Source organism: Peromyscus californicus, unplaced genomic scaffold (genome assembly GCF_007827085.1).
Source record: "Peromyscus californicus insignis strain IS unplaced genomic scaffold, ASM782708v3 Scaffold_4__1_contigs__length_199733344, whole genome shotgun sequence".
Classification (NCBI taxonomy): domain Eukaryota; kingdom Metazoa; phylum Chordata; class Mammalia; order Rodentia; family Cricetidae; genus Peromyscus; species Peromyscus californicus.
The window spans coordinates 22,343,126-22,363,679 of record NW_026294562.1 but is presented as its reverse complement, the minus strand read 5'-3'; the positions used below and the strand labels follow the sequence as shown (position 1 = coordinate 22,363,679).

The following is a 20,554-nucleotide window of genomic DNA, read 5'->3' as shown; positions in this document are numbered from 1 at the left end:
AACAGGCTGTATTTGTATCTTTAGAAATATGCATACATATATATGATGTAAACAATATATATATATTTAAATCCATAAACATATATATAGTATGTATACAAAAACAATTAAAAACAAAAGAGGACATGGACTAGAAAGATAACAAGAAAATATAAATATGGAAGCTTTTGCATGAGAAAAGAAAAGTGGAAAATGATATATTTACACTACACTCTCAAAATGAAATGCTTTTTAAAAATTCACTATTTTCAAAGAAAGACATTCAAAACATCAATACCTTTGTTAAATATTTATCACCAATATTTGGTCATAACTCAGTAAAATTAAGCCAAAATCACTACAGGGCACCCTATAAAAAAGGACAAGGTTAAAGAACTTGAATTATCTTATCATTGGGACAAAGCATATTTGGAAGAGAGATTAAACAGTGCTTAGCTGATTAGTCAATCAGGCCCCAAAGTACAAGAGGTCAATTCTGCACCTGCATTAAAAACATCTGTGCTATCTGATCACATCTGTGTCCATCATAAGGGTCACCATGGATCCAGTCATGGTCTTCCTGCTCATTCTGACCTATCTATCTGCTTCTCCTCTCACACTGGAGACAGAGCTCTGGAAGAGAGAAGCTACCTCCTGGGTCTACTCCTCTCCAAATTATTGGTAATATCCTCCATATAGATGTAAAAAATATCCACCAATCCTTTACCAAAGCAAGTAGCTTTATGCTCCTCTAGTACTTTGCAAAAGGAGTCAAATCAATGAGAGAAAGGAGGGATTCTATAAGCAAGGGATATCGAGATCATAATGAGAAAACATACAGAGACAGCCAGCCAAACTAGTGGAAACCCATGAATTGTGGACCAATAGCTATGGAGCCCCCATGGGACTGGACTAGGCTTTCTGGGTATGCAAGACAGTTGTTTAGTTTGAACTATTTAGGGCCCCCCCCCCGACTATGGGATCGGGATCCATCTCTGGTGCATGAGCAGGCGTTTTGGAGCCCAGTGCCTATGGTGTGACACCTTGTGCAGCCTTGGTGCAGGGAGGAGGGGTGTGGACGTGCCTCAACTGAATATACCAGGCTTTACTGACTCCCCATGGGAGACTTTGCCTTGGAGGAGGTGGGAATGAGGGATGGGTTGGGGAGAAGGCTGCGGGGAGAAAGAGGGAGGAAAGGGATCTGTGGTAGGTATGTAAAATGAATAGAAAAATTTAACAATAAAAATTTTAAAAAAGAAAAAGAGGAGATATAAGTTATGCTGCTTTCACAGAAATGTTAGTACTAGAGAAAATGTTTTTAAAATTGAGTGTAAAGTCAAAATCAGTAAAGGTTTATGACTTTCCTGCCATTTGCCTCTTGTCCTACTCTGGGAATTAGTAAGGAGAAAGGTTTCAGGTTGAAAAACATTTAGGTCATTGCATTTTATAACATAATCATAGAATTCAAAGTTTTGTCTACTTCTTCAAATCCTGATTTCATACTTATTTTCTATTATTGTGGCTGATAGTGAAGAAAGAGGACTATTTCATTCAATGAGTCATAATTTTAGATATGGATTGTTCCTCAATTATTCATTCATGCTTTACTCTGAAGAATTAATTGGATCCTGATTTGAAATAAAATCAATGGGCATGGGCTCACACAAGAAATAGATGACATAAACAGTGTATCTTAGCTTATACTGTAGTTTCACAATCTCCCTTGATTCCATACAAAGCCTGTGCTTCGAGCCAAGAATGCTGCATGGTGAGAATGCGTTTTTTTCTACAGATGCTGCATGCTGTGGTGCAGCTCCTATGATGCCACCCTCTATAATTTTGTAACAATAGATGAGAACTGCGTTGGAACACTTGTGGTGACCCAAGATTTTAGATTTCTACTCTTCATTACAGCCTTTTGAGTTTCAACAGGAAGTGTTTCACAGCTTGGTCTATAGCAGTCATCTGACTATTGATATCTATTTCAATATGTAGTTGGTATGAGAAAGATGTGCAGTAATCAAATAATGAATAAGCATAGTATGGATTTTGAGGTTTTATTCATTTGCAGTAGAACCCTAGAAATGAGTATGGAATTTTTATATCAGTTTCTTTGTGAAATAAGACAAAGTTACCTGTTGAATATTATAGTATGGTGGTTCTTTGGCTTTAGTGTGTCAACTGCCTGCTCTATTGCCTGGCACATGGTAGGATATCTATATGTGATAATCATCATAATGTGAGATATACATACAGACTTCAAACTTAGGTTTTCTGGATAAAAATATTATAAAACAATACTATTACAAGTCTAAATAGGTTGACTCTATGGAAACTAGAGTGACATTTTTACTATTTGTGTTTTCTATTTTCATTCCAGTTCTCTAAAGCTTATGGCCCTGTGTTCACTCTGTATTTGAGCATGCAATCCACTGTGATGTTTCATGGCTAAAATTCAATAAAAGAAGCTCTCCTTGAACATGAGAAGGAATTTGCTGGAAGAGGAAGGCTCCCAGTTTTTTATAAGGTTTCTAAAGACTTGGGTAAGTATGCACATGCATATGTGTTTACTGGGAAGTATGCATAAAGAGCTGGAGTGTGGAAGGCAGAGGCTATGCTTTCTCTTCGGGCATAGTTTGGGGACTCTATATCTGCCACCAGTCTGCTCCTTCTTCTGTGTCTCAGACCTACTCCCTAGCATATGTTCCAATTTTTTAGGCATTGCTTTTAGCAATAGAAATGCACGGAAAGAAATAAGGTGCTTCTCGCTCATGACTTTTCAGAATTTGGGCATGTGGAAAAGAAGTATTGAGGACTATGTTCAAGAAGAAGCATGGTTGCTTGTGGAGGAACTATTAAAAAAAATTCCAGTGGTAAGTGCAGGTGTACGCATGACACCATCAAGGAATTAGAATTTTCTATATACAGAAAATAGAAAATAACAAGACTGTCAAATAATTTATGGTATCCGTATTGTAAGACAATAAAAATGAAGCTTATTAGAAAACATGGAAATGAACAGAAGATTGTAAAAGTGCAAAAGAGCAAGAACCAAACAGAGCTACCAATGTGGTAAAATGTTTTTGAGAGTCCAAGTGCTATGACATTTAAGAAAGTGTCAGTGAAAAAGAAGGAAAAAAGCATGTCATCAGGGGTTGGGTTGTATAGTTATGATTGGTCCATACTCGTGGATGTTAGGCCACCTGTCATCATACTGCTGTGGTTGTTGATAATCTAAAATGCCTAACAAAGAGTACAGATAAAGTACTTCTCATGTTTGGAACATGGTATCTTCTGAACTGAATGTCTGAGATGATATATAGGCCATATTCATGGGGACAGCAACAATGCATCTCTCAGGCGATACAGCATATGTGTAGGGCATTTGGCTGCTGTCCTGCATGCAGGGGCTCTGTGTCTGTCAGTCACATGGTCAATCTCTTCTGAGATTTTAACTGTCAATGCAGAAATTAGAATTAATATAAAATAAAAAGAATTGTCCTTTATTTGATACTTAATTATTGTAGCCTAGTAATGGGAGACAGTTGGGAAAAATAAATGCTGTGATCTCCATAAAAAGATATAAAGAATGAGTTAGGTTTCTGGACAAACAGGAAGCTCATAAGACATTTAAATGTGTGAACAAGCCATGAAATTATAACCTGTGACTCATTACTGAATTATTATTCTCTGATTGTACATTTTTTTTGAGAAGACTCAGGGACCTGGAATCTTGAAAGAAATCCACAAATAACTATGTAGTTTACTAGATCGATGCTAATGTTTTTATATAAATATGCAAAGTCCAAGAAGGTACAAAGTACCTAGTGCAATACATGCATAGTAAATAAAACATTAGACTATGATTTTTAATTAATTTAACATAAAAGAAATATAAGTAAGTTAAGACTGACATATAATACAACATATGACTGATTTAGTACACTATTAACTATATTAGTTTATAATTAGTTAAAATATATCTGGATGTTAGTATTATTTTATACAGTTAACAAATGCAGAGGTAAGAATGGCATTTGTAAAATGGCCCCTGAAAAACTGTCTAAATATGTGACCTGAAACATAAATCTAATTAAATGTTATCAATAAAAACCAGGAGTCAGATATCTCAGTAAAACCAGAAAGATCAGAGAAGCAGGAGAGCAAACAGACTCTTCCTTCCTCTTCCATTCCTCCAGTCTAAAAGGGCCAAGATCCTGTCTCTACCCCAACTTATCAATTCCTGTTCTTCTCTGTACAGACCCCCAGACCTCTAGGGCCTACTAGTGGCTAGCTTTGCCCTCTGACTCCAAGCAAACTTTATTTGTCAGAACACAAAATATAACACATTTCCCCCTTTGTCTAAATAAAAAGCACAAGTTTTAACTAGCATAGAAAAACTATATACAATAAGTATAATAACTATATACAAATATAGGCAGGCAATAATTACATTAACAATGTCCAGTCCATTAGCATTTCACAAATTCAGAGAAAATATTCCATTATCTATCCTATCTTGGTGAGTCCAAAGTGTTGTACCTAATTCACTTTCTGGAACTATCATAACTTGCATTACCAACCCAAAATTATCTTTTTGTGCCTTTCAACCATATATAGTTCATACCTCTTATGTGAATTTCTTTTCTGAATTTGGTAACAAGGAAAACTTTAACTATCTAGTCTTCAACTCCATCAGAGACCTGAGAAGGATATATTACCTGAGTAAACAAGAAGTGCAGAGCAAACAACTTTCAAAATTAAGAAATGGCAGGAACAGCTGGCTGCCTGGATAGTCACTCAAGGGTCCTCTGCAAAGTTGGGGCATACATCTTCAGCCTGCAGGTCTAGAATATCTGATGAACTTATCTGTGAAGTAGGATTTTTGAAGGACTGCCCCATCTTGTCTTGGCAAATTTTGACTGTCACTTTCATTTCTGTCCTGCTTGTCCCATTTAAACAGCATGTTGTCAGCAGTCAAGGCAAAGGCAATTTATTCCTGAGTGGCTAATTTTTGCCATAAAGAAAGTAAACTCCATATGGAATTTCTTCAATGCCCATCATCTTCTTTGAAGTAGATTGATGTTACCCGGAGCACACACATCTCATTGTCATAAAAAAAAGTTATTAAAACATCTTAAATGCTATATTCTGTAGATCTCTGAAGTGTTTGATGACTACCTGTCTATCTAAAATATATCTCTGTTTGACCTTGAAAACATACCTAACATGACTATAAGCTTTATAATAAGTGACTATTAACCTACATTTATTATCCTAAATAGTTTGTAATAGTAACTTTCAAGGACCAGAAATTTACATTATATTGTTAAATGAACTATGTAAGTACAATATCTTGAACAAGAGTAGAAATGTATGTACAGTAGGTTCTAACAAAAATAATCTCAAATTTGTATCAATATACAAAAATCCAAGAGAATGTAAACTATTTAAGACTAGTGGCTGCTTTTTTGGCTTAAAAGTAGATTCAATAACATACTTTTTTATCCTATTATTTCTATATTTCCCCCTTTTTTTTTCCAGAACAAGATCCCCAAATCCAATCTCTATTGTTCAGCTTTTTTCCTGACTGTTACAAATAACAACTTGTAACCAACCCCCTTAAATGATGAAAAATATCCATAACACACTAAACAACCAAAAATCACCCACCCCACCTGTCAGGAATGTGGGCATCATGTTCTTTTTTTCATTTAAGAAATTTTTTTTATTCATTTTATTTACCAACCACAGATTGCCCTCTCATCCCTCCTCCTGCCCCCCTCAGCCTTTCCCCCCGACCCACCTCCCATCCCTTCCTCCAAAAGGGTAAAGGCTCCCACAGGGAGTCAGCAAAACCTGGTATATTCAGTTGAGGCAGGACCAAACCCCTTACTTCTACATCAAGGCTGAGCAAGGTATCCCACTATAGGTAATGGTCTCCAAAAAGTCAGCTCATGCACCAGAGATAGATCCTAATCCCAGTACCAGGAGCCCCTCAAACAGACCAAGATATACAATGGTTTCCCATGTGCAGAGGTCCTAGTCCAGTCCCATGCAGGTTCCACAGTTGTCAGTCTAAAGTCCATGAGATCCTACAAGCTTGGTTCAGTTAACTCTGTAGATTTCCCCATCATGATCTTGACCCCTTGTTCATATAATCCCTCTTCCCTCTCTTCAACTGGATTCCTGGAGCTCAGCCTGGTGCTTGGCTGTGAATCACTACATGTGCTTCCATCAGTTACTGGATGAAGGCTCTATGATGACAGTTAGGGCATTCACCAGTCTGATTACCAGGGTAGGCCAGTTCAGGCACCCTTTCCACTATTGCTAGTAGTCTAAGCTGGGGAGATGCTTGTGATTTCCTGGGAATTTCCCTAGCACCAGGTTTCTCCCTAACCCCATAATGTCTCTATTGGTGAAATTATTAAGGCCACTCCATGTAGTTAAAAGGAGATTTATTTAATGGTGTAACTTACAAATTAAGGGATAGGTAGGTCGCGGGGTCTGGGGAAGGTGTATTGCAGTCCAGTGGTGTTCTCTGGAGCTCTGCTTGGCCCACCTCCACCATCCAGGGTCCCAGAACAGAGAGAGAGCGCTGGCCCATCCAGATCTCGGGTCTCCAGGTGCCTCCCTTGGCCCCACCTTGTAGGCGTGACAGTTGCCGAAGTCCCAATGGGGGTTGGAACTTCCAGATCAAAGCTGGAATGGCTACCCACTACATGTCTCTCTCTATCAAGTATGAGAGGCCAGCTCCTACCTTTTGAAGGGTTCATAGGAGAGAGGGATAAGAAATATCAGATATAGAGATCTAGTAGGAAAGACAGAAACACAGGATAGCTTCGGGAGGGCCTGAATCACAACCCAATGGCCTTTTCTGTTTATTCAAAAGGGCTTTTCATAATATTGCCAAAGGGCAGGGCAAAAGACCTCCCCCTTAAAGGTCAAATCACACCACACAGCCAAGTGTAGACCTTTCCCTTCCAAGCACCTGGTAACCACACTGTGGTCAAATCATCCCGTATTCAGCCCTACTGAGTAAAACAAGCTCAGATTTTCAGACCCTGAGTACGTTCTCACTAGAAAACCTCTGTGGGTCTCCACAATCAAGATATCTCATTCATTGCTCTCCCATTACATCCCTGTCCTAGACCAACCATCAAGTTCCTTTATGTTCTCAATTCCCAGTCCCCTCCCCTTGATTACCCCCCACCCTTGCCCTGAGTCTACTCAAGGAGATCTCATCTATTTCCCCTTCCCAAGGTGATTCTTGCATCCCTCTTTGGGTCCTCCTTGTTAGCTACCTTCTCTGGAGCTGTGGGTTATAGTCTGGCTATCCTGTGCTTTACATCTAGTATTCACTTATGAGTGGGTACATACCATGTTTGTCTTTCTGAGTCTGGGTTACCTCACTCAGGATGATATTTTCTAGTTCCATCTATTTGCCTGCAAATTTCATGATGTCATTGCTTTTTACTGCTGAGTAGTACTCCACTGTATATATGTACCACATTTTCTTTATCCATTCTTCATTTGAGGGGCATTTAGGTTGTTTCCAGGTTCTGGTTATTACAAATAATGCTGGTATGAACATACTTGAGCAACTCTCCTTGTGGTGTGACTGAGCATCCTTTGGGGTATATGCCTAAGAGTGGTATTACCAGGTCTTGTTTCCCCATTTTCTGAGAAGTCGCCATACTGATTTCCAAAGTTTGTACTCCAACCAACAGAGCAGGAATGTTCACCGTGCTCCACATCCTCTCCAATATAAGCTGTCATCAGTGTTTTTTATCTTAACCATTCTGACAGGTGTAACATGTTATTTCAGAGTCGTTTTGATTTGCATTTCCCTGATGATTAAGGATGTTTAGCAATTCTTTAAATGTCTTTCGGCCATTTGAGATTCTTCTGCTGAGAATTTCTGTTTAGGTATGTAGCCCATTTTTTAATTGGATTGTTTGATATTTTGCTGCCTAGTTTCTTGAGTTCTTTACATATTTTGGTGATCAGCCCTCTGTCAGATGTGGGGTTGGTGAAGATCTTTTCCCATTCTGTAGGCCGTTGTTTTGTCTTATTTACTGTGTCCTTTGCCTTACAGAAGATTTATGCTTTCAGGAGGTCCCATTTATTAATTGTTGTTCTCAATGCCTGTGTTATCCGTGTTATATTTAGGAAGTGGTCTCCTGTGCCAATGCATTCAAGGCTATTTCCTACTTTCTCTTCTATCAGGTTCAGTGTAGCTGTTGAGGCCTTTGATCCACTTGGACTTAAGTTTTGTGCATAATGATACATATAGATTTATTTGCCATCTTCTACATTTAACATCCAGTTATGCCAGCACCATTTGTTGAAGATGCTTTCTTTTTTTCATTGTACAGTTTTGACTTCTTTGTCAAAAATCAGGTGTTCATAGGTGTGTGGATTAATGTCAGGGTCTTCAATTTGATTCCATTGGTCCACATGTAAGTTCTTATTCCAATACCAAGCTATTTTTATTACTATAGTTCTATAGTAGAGCTTGAAGTCAAGGATGGCGATGCCTCCAGAAGTTGCTTTATTGTAAAGGACTGTTTGAGCTATCCTGAGTTTTTTGTTTTTCCATGTGAAGTTGAGTATTGTTCTTTGAAAGTCTCTGAAGAATTTTGTTGGGATTTTGATGGGGATTGCATGGAATCTGTAGATTGCTTTTGGTAAGATTGCCATTTTTACTATGTTAATTCTACCTATCTATGAGCATGGGAGATCTTTCCATTTTCTGATATCTTCCTTAATTTCTTTCTTCAAAGACTTAAAGTTCTTGTCATACAGGTCTTTCACTTGCTTGGTTAGAGTTACCCCAAGGTATTTTGTATTATTTATGGCCATTGTAAAGGATGATATTTCTCTCTTGGCCCATTTATCATTTGTACACAGGAGAGCTACTGTTTTTTTGTTTGTTTGTTTGTTTGTTTGTTTGTTTGTTTTTAGTTAATCTTGTATCCCACTACATTATTGAAGGTGTTTATCAGTTGTAGAAGTTCCCTTGTACAATTTCGGGGTCACTTATGCATATTATCATATCATCTGCAAATCGGGAAAGTTTGACTTCTTCTTTCCAATTTGTATCCCTTTGATCTCCTTATGTTGTCTTATTGCTCTAGCTAGGACTTTGAGTACTATATTGAATAGATATGGGGAGAGTGGACAGCCTTGTCTTGTTCCTGATTTCAGTGGAATTGCTTTGAGTTTCTCTCCATTTAATTTGATGTTGGCTGTTGGCTTGCTGTAAATTGCCTTTATTATGTTTAGGTATGTTCCTTGTATTCCTAATCTCTCCAAGACCTTTAAAATGAAGGGGGTGTTGGATTTTGTCAAAGGGCTTTTCAGCATCTAATGAGATGATCATGTGGTTTCTTTCTTTCAGGTTGTTTATATGGTAGATTGCATTGACAGATTTTCATATGTTGAACTATTCCTGTATCTCTGGGATAAAGCCCACTTGATCATAATGAATGAATTTTTTGATGTGTTCTTAGATTCGGTTTGCCAGTATTTTATTGAGTACTTTTGCATCAGTGTTCATGAGGGAGATTAGTATGTAATTCTCTTTTTTTCTTGCATCCTTGTGTGGTTTGTATATCAGGGTAACTGTTGCCACATAAAAAGAGTTTGTCAATGTTCCTTCTGTTTCTATTGTGTGGAACAATTTAAGGAGTATAAGTATTACTTCTTCTTTGAAATTCTGGTATAATTCTGCACTGAAACCATCTGACCCTGGTTTTTGTGGGTTTTTTGTTTGTTTGTTTGTTTTGTTTTTTTGATTGGGAGACATTTAACGACTGCCTCTATTTTCTTAGAGGTTATAGGTTTTTTTTAAGTTGTTTATCTGGTCTTGATTTAATTTGAGTGTACCTATGTGGTACCTATCCAGAAAAATGTCTATTTCTTTTAGATTTTCCAAATTTTTAGAGTATAGGTTTTTGAAGTATGACCTGATGATTCTCTGGATTTCCTCATTGCCTGTTGTTATGTCTACCTTTTCATTTCTGATTTTGTTAATTTGAATATTCTCTCTCTGCCTTTGGCTAGTTTGGATAAGGGTTTTTGTACCTTATTGATTTTCTCAAAGAACCAACTCTGCTACATTGATTTTTTTATGCTCTTTGTTTCTATTTTATTTATTTCAGTCCTCAATTTGATTATTTCCTGGCATCTATTCCTCCTAGCTTAGTTTGCTTCTTTTTGTTCTAAAGCTCTCAGATGTACTGTTAAGTCACTAGTTTTAGATTTATCCAACTTCTTTATGTAGGCATTTAGTGCTATGAACTTTCCTTTTAGTACTGCTTTCATAGTGTCCCATAAGTTTGGGTATGATATACATTCATTTTTGTTCAATTCTAGGAAGTCTTTAATTTCTTTGTTTATTTCTTCCTTGACCCATTGGTAATTCAGTTGAGCATGACACGGACAATGAGATGTGTCTGCTCCTGGCAGCACCAATTTACTTCAGAGAGGAGGATGGGCATTGAAGACACTCCATATGGAGTTTATCTTCTTCTTGGCAAAAATAGCCATTTGGGCAAGAGGCTGCTCTTTCCTGGACTGCTGATAATATGTTGTATAAACTGGACATGCAGGACCCATAGGAAAATGACCACTGAATTTGCCAAAATGGGGCAGAATGGTTCTTCACATTCCTGCTTCTCAAAGGAGACTGTCAGACATTCTACAGGACACAGGGAGAAGTGACTAAAAGACTCTAGGCTTATAGGCTGAACATGGATGCTCCAACACTACAGAGGAACTTTGGGTGACTGTCCAGGGAGCCAAATGTCTCTGTCATTCCAGAATTTTAGAAGTTGCTTACATTGCATTTCCTGTTTGCTTAGGTAATACTATATCCTTCTGGCATCTTTGATGTAGTTGAAAACTAGATAGTTATAATTTTCCTTGGTTATGATAAAAGATAAATTAGATATAAAACTTTAGACTAATATGGTGATATTTTATTTGTATTAAAATGTTATTTGTATGTTAATAAATAAAGTTGCCCGGGGGTCAGAGCTATTAGCAAGCCATAGGAAAGCAGGGCAGTGGTGGCGTACACTTATAATTCCAGCACTTGGTAGGCAGAGCTGGGTAAGTCTCTGTGTGTTCAGGGATACACCCATTATTGGATACACATGCCTTTAATCTTAATACCAATCATGGAAAACCTGGAGGCCTATACAGACAGGCCGTGAGGAGGCGGTCATGTGGTTGGGTTTACAACCAATGAGAAGGCAGGACAGGAACTCTATATAAAGACTTTAACACAGGGGTGGTTCTGGTTCGGAGAGGTAGGACCACCGCAGGAGGAAGGGTAAGGTTTTAGCTCTTAGCTCTGACCTCTTGGCTTTCTTCTTTGCATTGGTTCTGTGTTTCTTATTTAATAAGAAGGTTGGATACATCTACAGACTCACAATATAGAATAGATGACAGAATATTTTCTTTAATTTTGAAAAATACAAATAGACTAGATATGAAACTGTAATTCTTTCTTGATAACCATTTTATTATATGTAATTTTTCTATGTTAAAGTTAAAACCTTCCTTTTTGATTAGACAGAAAAGGGGATATTCTATGGGATATTGTTCTGTATGCTGTGAATATGTGTTGCTCTGATTGGTTGATAAATAAAATGCTGATTGGCCAGTAGCCAGGCAGGAAGTATAGGTGGGGTAAGTAGATGAGAATTCAGGGAATAGGAAGGGCTGAGTCAGGAGTTGCCAGCCAGACACAAAGAAGGCAAGATGACTAAGCAGAACTAAGAAAGGGTACTAAGCCATGTGGCTAAACATAGATGTGAATTATGGGTTAATTTAAGTGTAAGAGGTGGTCAGTAATAAGCCAGAGCTAATGGCCAAGCAGTTATAATTAATATAAGCTTCTGAGTGTTTACTTGGGTCCAAGCAGCTGCAGGACTAGGTGGTACATGGGAAAACTTAACAACTACAAGTGGCAATCTTGAAAATTACAGTTAAGATGCAAAGAGTTCTGTGGAGCTCATGATTTCATTCCCATAGTACAGAATCAATAGTCCTAAAATTTGTACCATGCTATAAATCAATGGTATCGTGCTATGATGGTACAGACAGTAACCACAAATTACTTTTTTATGTTTATAGACCATAAAGAACCTCAAAAGAAGTTCAGAGGTTAGAAGAAAATAAACACAAGTAGAAAGTAGAACAAAAGTAAAAGACTTCAGTTTCTTTGCCAACCTATAAATCCTTAGGAGACTGGAGCTAAGTCAAAGATATTGTGACTCTGTGGCTTCCTAGGCATTCCATATATACCCTGTCATGGGAAAAGATTAGCTTCTTTTTTCCGTATTTTTATTGAAAATAGATTCCTTTCTCATACAATATATCCTAACCACAGTTTCTCCTTCTTCCATTTCTTCCAACTCTCCTGCACCACCTCCTCTCTCTGAAAAGATCAGGTCTGCAAGAGACCACAGCCAGATGGGACAAAACAAGATACAGTGCAACCAGGCAAAAACCCTCATACCAAGGCTGGACAAAGCAACCTAATAGGAGAAAAAGAGTACCAAGAGCAGGCAAAAATATCAGAGATACACCTGCTCCCACTGTTAGGAGTCTTAAAAGAACACCAAAATAGCAGTCATAATAAGTGCAGACACATACAGACCCCATGCTTGCCATTTGAATCTGTGAGCCCATGTGACCCCTGCTTGATTGATTCAATGAGCCATATTTTCCTGATATCCTCCATCCCCTCTGACTCCTACAGTCCTTCCTCACCCTCTGCTGAACTCCAAAGAGAGGAACCAATGGACAACTTGAATTAAGATTCCCTCTCAGTATATCTGGGTGTGGGTCTCTACACCCTGCTCCCATGTGCTACTAGAGGAAGCCTCTCTGGTGATGACTGGACAGGGCACTGATCCATTAGAAGAGCACAATATCATTAGGAATCACATCTTAAAATTACATTCCACAACAGTGTTACATTTGTTTATGCTGTCAAACATTTGTTTTAATGATGCAAAGACGTGTTGCACTGTTTTATGTTACATTTGTTTAACTCTGTGAAGCTGTATTACTTTGCCTGTCTAAACACCTGATTGGTCTAATAAAGAGATGAACAGTCAATAGCAAGGCAGGAGAATGGATAGGATGGGCTGGCAGGCATAGCAAATAAATAGGAGAAAAAAAATGAATCAGGAAGCAAGAGAGATCAAGAATGAAGAAAAGAAGGGGCCAGCCATGCAGCCTGCCATGGAGTAAAAGTGAGAGTAAGATTACAGAAGTAAGAAAAGGAAAAAGCCAAGAGGCAAAATGTAAATGGGGTAATTTAAGTTAAGAAAACCTGACTAGAAATAATCCAAGCTAAGACTAGGCATTCATAAGTAAGAATATGACTCAGGACTTCCCTTCTGGACCAGAGAGAGAGAGACAAGAGCTCCCATCCTGCCCCGGACTTCCCTTCTGACAAGAGCGCCCATCCTGCCCCAGACTTCCTGTCTGGACAAGAGCTCCCATCCTGCCCCGGAGTTCCCATTTGGACAAGAGACCTCCCATCTGGACAAGAGAGAGAGACTTCCTGAATCTGTCAGCTCTGTCTGAACCAAGTGCGCTGATAAGACCAAGAACAAACCACAAGGAGATGGGCAGACGTCAAGGCAGAAATACATACAACAAAATGAAGAGCAATACAGCATCACCAGAACCGAGCCCTCCTCCAAAATCTAGACCTGAACATCAAAAATTGGAAGAAGCAGAAGAAAACAGCCTTATGAATGACATCATGAAGAAGGTAGAGGCTTGTGTAGAGGAAAAGACAAAAAAAATGGGAAGAACGCTGTAAACAACTAGAGGAAAGGGCAAACAAATTAGAAGAAAACAATAAAGTCCTGGAAGAAAACAATAAAGTACTGAAAGAAAATCAAGAAAAAGTAATGAAACAAATGAAGGAAACAGCCCAAGATCTGAAAAGGGAAATAGAAAAAATGAAGAAGACACAAACAGAGGGAATGCTGGAAATAGAAAATCTGAGTAAACGATCGGGAACTTCAGATGCAAGTATAACCAACAGAATGAAAGAGATGGAAGAGAGGATCTCTGGCATTGAAGATGCAGTAGAAGAAGTAGATTCATCAGTCAAAGAAAGCACTAAAGCCAACAAAGTCATGAACCAAAATGTCCAAGAAATTTGGGACATCATGAAAAGACCAAACCTATGAATAATAGGAGTAGAAGAAGGAGAAGAATACCAACTCAAGGGCACAGAAAATATATTCAACAAGATCATAGAAGAAAACTTTCCCAACTTAAAGAAGGAAATGCCTATGAAGATACAAGAAGCCTATAGAACACCAAACAGACTAGACCCCCAAAAAAAGTCCCCTCACCACATAATAATTAAACAACTAAATGTACAGAATAAAGAAAGAATATTAAGAGCAGCTAAGGAAAAAGACCAAGTGACTTATAAAGGCAAACCCATCAGAATAACACCCGATTTCTCAATGGAGACTTTGAAAGCCAGAAGGACCTGTACAGATGTAATGCAGACACTAAGACACCATGGATGCCAGCCTAGATTAATATAACCAGCAAAACTTTCAATCATCATAGATGGAGTGAACAAGACATTCCATGACAAAGCCAGATTTAAACAATACTTATCCACAAACCCAGGCCTACAGAAAGCACTAGAAGGAAAATTCCAACCTAAGGAAGTCAGATGCACCCTCGAAAACACAGGCAATAGATAAAGCCACAGCAGTAAACCCCAACGAAGAGAAGTACACACACATTACCACCAAAAATAACAGGAATGAACAATCACTGGTCATTAATATCCCTCAATATCAATGGACTTAATTCACCTATAAAAAGACATAGGCTTACAGAATGGATACGAAAGCAGGACCCATCTTTCTGCTGCATACAAGAAACACATCTCAAATTCAAAGATAGACACTACCTAAAAATAAAAGGCTGGGAAAAGACTTTCCAATCAAATGGTCTTAAGAAACAAGCGGGTGTAGCCATCCTGATATCCAGCAAAATAGACTTCAAACTAAAATCAATCAAAAGAGATCAAGAAGGGCATTACATACTCCTCACAGGAAAGATCCACCAAGATGAAGTTTCAATTCTGGACATTTATGCCCCAAACACAAGGGCACCCACATATGTAAAAGAAACATTACTAAAGCTTAAACCACATATAAAACCCCACACATTAATAGTGGGAGACCTCAACACCCCACTTTCACCACTGGACAGATCTCCCAAATTGAAACTTAACAGAGAAATAAAGGACTTAACTGATGTCATGACTCAAATGGACTTAATTGATATCTACAGACATTCCATCCTAACAAAAAAGAATATACCTTCTTCTCAGCACCCCATGGAATCTTCTCTAAAATCAACCACATACTTGGCCACAAAACAAATCTCAACAGTTACAAAACAATTGGAATAACCTGTGTTCTATCAGACCACATTGGTCCAAAGTTAGATTTCAACAACAACAAAAACTACAGAAAACTTACAATCTCATGGAAACTGAATAATGCTCAACTAAATCACCAATGGTTTAAGGAAGAAATAAAGAAAGAAATTAAAGACTTCCTAGAGATCAACGAAAATGAAGACACCACATACCCAAACCTATGGGACACTATGAAAGCAGTGCTAAGAGGGAAATTCATAACACTAAATTCATGCCCACATAAAGAAGTTGGAGAAATCTCACACTAGTGACTTAACAGCACACCTGAAAGCTCTAGAAAAAGAAGAAGCAAAGTCTCCCAGGAAAAATAGATGCCAGGAAATTATCAAAGTGAGAGCTGAAATCAATAAAATAGAAACAAAGAGAACAATACAAAAAATTAATGAAACAAAGAGTTGGTTCTTTGAGAAAATCAACAAGATAGACAAGCCCTTATCCAAACTAACCAAATGACAGAGAGAGAGCATCCAAATCAACAAAATCAGAAATGAAAAGGGGGACATAACAACAGACATTGAGGAAATCCAGAGAATCATCAGGTTATACTTCAAAAATCTCTACTCCACAAAACTGGAAAACTTAAAAGAAATGGATAATTTTCTGGGTAGGTACCACATACCAAAGTTAAATCAAGACCAGATAAACTATTTAAATAGAGCAATAACCACTAAGGAAATAGAAAGTCATTAGGGTCTCCCAACCAAAAAAAGCCCAGGACCAGATGGTTTCAGCGCAGAATTCTACCAGATCTTCGTAGAAGAGCTAATACCAATACTCTCTAAATTGTTCCACACAATAGAAACAGAAGGAACATTACCAAACTCCTTCTATGAGGCTACAATTACCCTGATTCCTAAACCAAACAAGGATACAACAAAGAAAGAGAACTACAGACCGATCTCCCTCATGAACATTGATGCAAAAATACTCAATAAAATACTGGCAAACAGACTCCAAGAACACATCAAAACAATTATTCACTATGATCAAGTAGGCTTCATTCCAGGGATGCAAGGGTGGTTCAACATACGAAAGTCTGTCAATGTAGTACACCATATAAACAAACTCAAAGGAAAAAAACACATGATCATCTCACTAGATGCAGAAAAGGCATTTGACAAAATCCAACATCCCTTCATGATAAAGGTCTTGGAGCGATCAGGAATACAGGGAACATACCTAAACATAATAAAGGCAATTTACAGCAAGCCAACAGCCAACATCAAATTAAATGGAGAGAAACTCAAAGCAATCCCACTAAAATCAGGAACGAGGCAAGGCTGTCCGCTCTCCCCATACTTATTCAATATAGTACTTGAAGTTCTAGCCAGAGCAATAAGACAACATAAGGAGATTAAGGGGATACAAATTGGAAAGGAAGAAGTCAAGCTTTTCCTATTTGCAGATGACATGATAGCATACTTGAGTGACCCCAAAGATTCCACCAAGGAACTGATACAGCTTATAAACACCTTCAGCAACATAGCAGGATACAAGATCAACTCAAAAAAATCAGTAGCCCTCCTATATACAATGGACAAAGAAGCTGAGAAGGAAATCAGAGATACATCACCTTTACAATAGCCACAAATGACATAAAATACCTTGGGGTAACACTAACCAAGCAAGTGAAGGACCTATATGACAAGAACTTTAAGTCCCTGAAAAAAAATTGAAGAAGACATCAGAAAATGGAAAGATCTCCCATGCTCATGGATAGGCAGGACTAACATAGTAAAAATGGCAATCTTACCAAAAGCAATCTACAGATTCAATGCAATCCCCATCAAAATACCAACACAATTCTTCACAGACCTGGAAAGAATAACACTCAACTTCATATGGAAAAACAAAAAACCCAGGATAGCCAAAAGAATCCTGTACAATAACACAACCTCTAGAGGCATCACGATTCCTGACTTCAAGCTCTACTATAGAGCTACAGTAATGAAAACATCTTGGCACTGGCATAAAAACTGACATGTGGACCAATGGAATCGAATTGAAGACCCTGATATTAATCCACACACCTATGAACATATAATTTTTGACAAAGAAGCCAAAAGTGCACAATGGCAAAAAGAAAGCATCTTCAACAAATGGTGCTGGCATAACTGGATATCAACATGTAGAAGGCTGCAAATAGATCCATATCTATCACCGTGCACAAAACTTAAGTCCAAGTGGATCAAGGACCTCAACATAAATCCAGCTACTCTGAACCTGCTGGAACAGAAAGTAGGAAGTAGTCTTGAATGCATTGGCATAGGACATCACTTCCTAAATAGAACACCAGTAGCACAGACACTGAGAGAAACAATCAATCAATGGGACCTCTTGAAACTGAGAAGCTTTTGTAGAGCAAAGGATACGATCAACAAGGCAAAGCAACAGCCTACAGAATGGGAAAAGATCTTCACCAACCCCGCATTTGACAGAGGACTGATATCCAGAATATATAAGGAACTCAAGAAATTAGACATCAAAATGCCCAACAGTCCAATTAAGAAATGGGCTATAGAACTAAACAGAGAATTCTCAACAGAGGAAACTCAAATGGCTGAAAGACATTTAAGGAATTGCTCAACATCCCTAATCATCAGCGAAATGCAAATCAAAACAACTCTGAGATACCACCTTACACCTGTCAGAATGGCTAAGAGCAAAAACACTGAAGACACCTTATGCTGGACAGGATGTGGTGCTAGGGGAACTCTCCTCCACTGCTGGTGGGAATGCAAGCTTGTACAACCACTTTGGAAATCAATATGGTGCTTTCTTAGATAATTGGGAATCAATCTCCCCCAAGATCCAGCTATACCACTCCTAGGCATATACCCAAGGAATGCTCAATCACACCACAAGAGCACTTGTTCAGCTATGTTCATATCAGCATTGTTTGTAATAGCCAGACCATGGAAACAACCTAGATGCCCTTCAACTGAAGAATGGATAAACAAAATGTGGTACATATACACAATGGAATACTACTCAGCAGAGAAAAACAATGACATCATGAGGTTTGCAGACAAATGGATGGATCTAGAAAAAATCATCCTGAGTGAGGTAACCCAGACTCAGAAAGACAAACATAGTATGTACTCACTCATAGGAGGATACTAGATGTGGAACAAGGATGACTGGACTCCTACTCACATCACCAGGGAGGCTACCTGGAAAACAGGACCCCAAGAAAGACACGGGGATTGCCCAGTGACGGAGAAATGGAAGAGATCTACATGAACAGCCTGGACATGAGTGGGGTTAATGAAGGGCGAGGGTCGAGAGAAAGAGAGCTTGGAGGAGTGGGAGATCCCAGCTGGATCAACAACAGAGAGAGAGAACAAGGAATAGGAGACCATGGTAAATGAAGACCACATGAGAATAGGAAGAAGCAAAGTGCTAGAGAGGCCCACCGAAATCCACAAAGATACTCCCACAACAGATTGCTGGCAATGGTCGAGAGACAGCCCGAACTGAACTACTTTGGTGATGGGATGGCCAAACACCCTAATTGTCGTGCTAGAAACCCCATCCTACGACTGAGGCATCTGGATGCAGAGATCTATGACTAGGCCCCGGGTGGAGCTCTGGGAGTCCAATTATCGAGAAAAAGGAGGGTTTATATGAGTGAGAATTGTTGAGACCAAGGTTGGATAAAGCACAGGGACAAATAGCCAAACGAATGGAAACACATGAACTATGAACCAATGGCTGAGGGGTCCCCAACTAGATCAGGCCCTCTGAATGGATGAGACAGTTGATTGGCTTGATCTGTTTGGGAGGCATCCAGGCAGTGGGACCGGGTCCTGTGCTCATTGCATGAGTTGGCTGTTTGAAACCTGGGGCCTATGCAGGGTCGCTTGGCTCGGCCTGGGAGAAGGGGACTGGACCTGCCTGGACTGAGTCTACCAGGTTGATCTCAGTCCTCGGGAGAGGCTTTGCCCTGGAGGAGGTGGGAATGGGGGGTGGGCTGGGGGGAACGGGAGGGGGGCAGGAGGGGGGAGAACAAGGGAATCCATGGCTGATATGTAGAACTAAATTGTATTGCAAAATAAAATAAAATAATATAAAAAAAAGAATAAGACTCAGTGTGTGTATTTATTTGACCACTGGTTGGTGGGCCCCCAAAAGAGTAAAAAACAGCCAACTATATAAAAGCATATATTGCAGAATGAAAGAATTGTCTGGGTTTGAATATTGTCCTTAAAGCATTGCACCCATGTCTATTACTTTTTAACTTTATAACCTCAAGTAGCTGCCAGCTGTCATAAGTGCTGTGAGAGCAGGATGTGTCTGGCTTGATATTTAGTTAAGCCTGTAGAAATGCTCACCTCTGTGTCTACAATAATGTTATGTAGGGAGTGGGAAATTGTATTTGGGGAAGCATAAAGAGGAACAATAGGAACTTTCATAATAATCATTATGTATTCCTTAAAATATGATGTATTTCTTAAAGTCAATAATGGGAGCCAATAGTAAAGCTGTTCATGTAACCCTGGTAAGAAAAACTCTGTTAAAGTATAAATAAAAATGGCTCAAGCTATTTGGGGCCACTTGAGTGCAATTCACCTAGTGGTCAAAATTTTTCCTTATGCCAGTGCCCCTTTCCTACCTCAGGACTTGAACCTGAGCTGAAGCTGGACCCCAGAACATCACTTATATGAATTGAAGGTTGAATGATAGTCTGATTAGAACAGGAATACAAACTGAAAATGTTTTTATCAAGAACATGCAGAAGATACACGTGACTGTGAATTATTTATTTATCTGTTTTTCGTGGTAGGAATTTATCTGTTTTACATGAAATTCATGTAAATAGCTTAGGTTTAGATTCATGTGAGTTACCAGGAATATTAACAGTGTTACAGAGAATATACAATGGCAGACATATTTGTGCAGTGACTTCAGAGACTGCAAAAAAGAGAACTGATGTCCCTGGGCAATGAGAGAACAGAAGCTGTGAGAAGGGGGAAGGACACAGTGTCCCTGCTGGGAAAGTGGTAAATGTAGGCCTTGGGGTGATTTCATAAAAGAATACAACAGGAGTCAGGCATCTGATCT

General features: G+C 38.7%; 1 pseudogene; it reads left to right on the top strand.

Annotated features, from left to right (window-relative positions):
- Positions 1-538: 538 nt before the first annotated feature.
- On the top strand, positions 539-2,891 carry LOC128095196 (cytochrome P450 2C37-like; annotated as a pseudogene).
- The last annotated feature ends 17,663 nt before the right edge of the window (positions 2,892-20,554 follow it).